The sequence below is a fragment of the Leptinotarsa decemlineata genome, unplaced genomic scaffold, assembly GCF_025532065.1.
Source record: "Leptinotarsa decemlineata unplaced genomic scaffold, Ldec_3_MD MMD2_P_RNA_scaffold_12, whole genome shotgun sequence".
NCBI classification, from domain to species: domain Eukaryota; kingdom Metazoa; phylum Arthropoda; class Insecta; order Coleoptera; family Chrysomelidae; genus Leptinotarsa; species Leptinotarsa decemlineata.
The window spans coordinates 6,229,043-6,233,844 of record NW_027412526.1 but is presented as its reverse complement, the minus strand read 5'-3'; the positions used below and the strand labels follow the sequence as shown (position 1 = coordinate 6,233,844).

General features: G+C 30.8%; 1 long non-coding RNA gene across 1 annotated transcript; it reads left to right on the top strand.

Moving 5' to 3' along the window:
* The first annotated feature begins 1,243 nt into the window (after positions 1-1,243).
* On the top strand, positions 1,244-2,322 carry LOC141481551 (uncharacterized). The gene is made up of 4 exons (XR_012465031.1): positions 1,244-1,414; positions 1,512-1,568; positions 1,629-1,770; positions 2,217-2,322. It is a non-coding gene; the product is annotated as an uncharacterized lncRNA (long non-coding RNA).
* Positions 2,323-4,802: the final 2,480 nt, after the last annotated feature.

Here is a 4,802-nt window from a genome sequence, read left to right as displayed (position 1 = left end):
ACAGTACACAATCTATAGAGCATATATTTCAAGTTTGAAGACGCTGCGTTGTTTAGTATTTCTTTGGCAGCCGTCAATAGTGAAAGTTTTGGGTGAATTTGTGAAAATGGAGAAATTTGATCACCGATTTTTTTCACGGACAAAACACAAGCACTACAGTAAAATTCTCAAGACGTTCTCAGAGCGATGCCTATGCGAAAGTAGCGATTCACATGGAATTTGAATCGCTGGAGATTAAATTCGTTTGGAAAAATGTTCTCAGGAAGTTCATTCCACATAAACGCAGTTCTCCAGATGAGTGAGTGCCTGAAGAGTGAAGTTCAAGGTGTATTGAGTTGAACCTCAAAACACCGCGTATTTCTGATGTGTACCGCTGTTGGTGAAATCAAATACATAAATCGTACTATACATCGTGATATACCGAAAGACTAGAATTTGTATGTTAAACACTCTTCCAAACTGTAGAAGCACTTTCCCAAAACAAGGTTTTTTACTGATTATATGATTGTATATTTGTCTACTTCTATAGATTTGAGACTGCCTGGTCAAAGATGATGTGGGCAGCGGAAGGGCAAGTTTTTTATCGTTACGCGTAGACCTTTCTGTATGGCTTTTAATCTTTTTTTATGTTTGCGAAGTGAGCAGACAGTCTCTGGACTGAATATTTCAAATATTATTAATATTTTATTTCTGTAGAAAAGTGGCCAACTCTTTCAATATACTCTGCATCAAAATCTGGCTGCACGGAAAAAAAAGATTTGTTACTTCAAAGAAATTTATTTAGTCTAATTTATTTCATCACTTTGATTAAATATCATTCATTCCAAACGACGTGTGTATTGTATTGATTAGATGATAATTTTGCGGAGACAAAATGAAATTCTCATTTTAATTTCTCTAATATTTCAATTCAAGAGGTCTTTTACTTAGTCAAATGAATTGTGAATCATTTCAAGAATAACATTTATTGAGTTCTCAAAATAATTCGGTTAAGTCAAACAATATAATTTCATCAAATCAAAAGTACGTCTGTTGAATGAAAACTTTCCAATTCAGTTTAACACTATGGGGTGCTGTTTTGACACTAATATATAATTGAATCAACTGAATATTTATTTTCACTTCAACAATACATTTCAATACCTTTAACTAATTTTGGAAATTTCATTTCAATATTTTTATTATTTGTTGGTTTGAAAAATTGAATTGTTTCCTTCAAAGACATGATATAGTTGAAATACTTCTAAGGAATAGAGTACCGGTCGGCACCATTTGCATTTTCGCAAGAACCGTAAACTAATCACGAATGGAATAAGAATTAACAATGTGTTTTGTGTTTTTCAAGGAAATGACGAAGAGGTTTACAGTTTCTTTTTGATTATACGTGGATTGAAGTTTTTCAGTGTTTTCACAGGTATGTTGATAATATACTTTCTTTCATTCCATATTTTGAAATAATTATGAATAGCATGTATTGGATATAATTGCCATATAATCTCTTTTATTTTTAGACATGGAGGAATTTCTCAATAACTTGGGATTAAATGACCTAATTGGCATTTTTAAAGGTAAAAAAATACATATATTATTTATCTCCTAATAATATACTTAAAACACATACTTTTCAGACAGAAAATGATGTAACCTTAGACATAGCTAAAAGGCTCACTGATGAAGAAATGAAAGAAATGACTCCCCCAATTGGCAAAAGAAAAATATTCAATCAAGGAAGCAATTGATGGAATAAATTAAGAGTCATATATAACAGAGGTATGTCTTTCATTCATAACTTTAATAATAAATATGTATACCATTACAATTAAAAACATATTCAGTTTTTTCAAATAACTATATATTTTTGTGATTTGCTGTAGATACTTATTATTATTCAGGTCTATACCTAAGTAATTGAATGCTAGAATTCTTAAATTTAATAGATTTGAAGGCCTGAAAGTTACGATTGGAGACCTATAGGTAAATTTTGTCATCACAGTCATATTTCTAATCAAATTTTTCTGTGATGAAGTAAGTCATTGTTTTTTTCCTATTATTGAAAAATAAGGGTATCTCCTTTTGTTAAATTGGATGTGTACAAAAAAAATATTATATTTTTATATTTCTATGGGATAATATCTAAGCTTGTTAATAGAAATTGATCCAATAGTATTATTGCGAAAATGTAGACTATCACTAATCTCTGTTCTCTTTCATTTTAGATCATTACTTCAGTGAAAGGTTTCGAAATCAACTCCGATTGTTTTCTTAGTAGATATCACCAATAATAATAATAAATAATAAAATATGTTAATGTTTCATATTAGGATTAACCATTTGTGAAATATTTATATTTTCATTTAAATATTTGTAGAAGTCTATTATAATTTATTGATTGTTTGAATAAATTTGGTACTAAAATTTCTCGATTTTTATTTATATTTTGCTCATTCTCACGTTGAACAATTTTCCATGGCATTTACATAATCAGTATTGAATATGAAATATTATCCGCAAGACTCCCATCAGCAGCTGATTAAAAAATCGTGATACGTAAGTAGATCAATAATCCAGTTGAGGAAATGATACAAAGTGTATTTGATGTATGGAGAAATCGGGTTGTTGAACAAACTATAATATATTCTCACAATTATTCAATAACTTGATCTATTTTGAATGGAGATTCATGTAAATTCAATCACTGATTCTGTATTTCTGATTCTGCTGAAAAGTAATTTTCTCAATATACTAAAACTATACGTAATGCTTTTTATCTACAAACTTAAAAAACATTTTGAAGTTTTGGAGAAGAGAAAAGTAATTTTCAGTAGAACTGAGGGAAGGATTTTGATTTGTAACTTTATTTCATTTGGTACATCATTATTCATACTTATTTTGAACTTTCGAAATGCTTTACTCTATCAGATAGATACTCACAATGAGGTATAAACATTGTTCGTTCAACTACTATTCATTATTTGTTCAACAAAATCATTACTTCAGTGGAAATTGTTCCATTATCAAAACAAGCAAGGTTCTTCATCATCCTGCAGATATATTATGTTTCTTCAACATAACTTTTATTCAAATAGAAAATACATTTGATTATTTCAATCAGATCCACTATTTCACCCATCTTTAAATTTTGTTTGTTCAATAGAATATTCGAATTACCCTAAATCATTCTCGCTATCAATTAGACAAAATATTACTTGAATTCAATTCTTCTTTGAATTGAAATAACTAATGGATGCGATTGTTTCAATGAAATATTTGTTTGATACAATGAACATATGCTTGAAGAAATAGTTAGGAGTCAAGAATTCTTTTTACTTGCATCAACAAAATATTTTGTCGTGCATATATGACACTTTTATTTCTTTGAATGAAGTGAATTTTATTTCATTCAACAAATCTTTTTTTTCCGTGTGCCTGAGCCCCAGAAAGGAATTCCATACCGGAGATGACTCTCCATAAGTGAATATTTTGCATTTATTGCTGCTGAAAATCCGAGTTTACGAGATATGACATTTATGCCAAAGCAATCAGAAAATAATTTCTTTTTCAAAGCAGTAATTTGCGTATCAAATTTTAAATTTCGCTCAATAAATATACCAAAGAAATTCAGTTACAGGCTTACTTTCAATCATGTGTTCACCTAGTATTAATGGTTCTAAGTCCTACTTAAATGTTATCAGATCTTTTTTAGAAACATTTAGCGAAATCATATTTGATTCACATCATTTTTTATTTTTTATAAATCTGAGTCGGACAGACCAAGTCAAAGTATCAGGATCTTTATTATGCCAAAGTACCGTAGTGTCATCCACAAACAAGGTAAATACTCCAGGTATATCAACTTCGCCATATCGTTAATATATAGCAAGAATAAAATTGGGCCTAGGACTGACCCCTGAGGAACTCCGCGTACAATTGTTCCTCTATCAGAAGTGTTGTTGCTCAATGTTATTTCTTGACTTCTACCTGTAATATAAGATGAGATAAGTAATATAAGATAAGATCTGAACCATTCTAAGGCTGTTCCCCGGATTCCATAATGGAAGAGTTTGTGCAGCAGGATTTCATGTTCCACGCAACCAAATTCCTTAGAAAGGTCCAGAAATACTGCCGCCGCCACTTCTTTATCATTTAGGGTCCTGTAGACATTTTCGAGTAAATGAAAGATGGCGTCATTCGTGTTTTTTTGACTTGTTTTTCAATGATTTTTGATAACGTTGATAAAATTGAGATTGGTCTGAAATTTCTGGGGTTATCAATGGCACCTCCTTTATAGAGCGGTATCACTTTTGCTGATTTCAAACTAGAAGTATAGGCACCAGTAGTAAACGACGAGTTTATAGCTATTACTATAGCTTGAAGAGCTCCATCAGACAATTGTAAAAACAACTTTGCTAATAAGTTGCCTCCACCAACAGAATTTTTGTTTTTTATTTCTTTTATTACTAACTTCAGCTCACTCAAATCTGTGTCATATAAAAACAAGGAATTCATAGAAGATCTTACCTTACTCAAATTTTGAAGCGGGTCAATTGTTGAAATGATATCGTTGGTTAATTTTGAGGCTATTGAACAATAATAAACATTCAAGTGATTTAGGTTTATCTTTATTTCCGGATGGTTCTGTTTCTTATTTCCTTATTTAAAACTACAAAGCGGCGGCGGCTCGTCAGAGAAGGCACGGGAGGCTTGGCCTCTCCATAAAATTGGAGGCTACTCATTGCAATGAATTAAAAGATATTGACAAATACCACAAGTATCACAAGTACCACACTGTATCCTGCATCAAC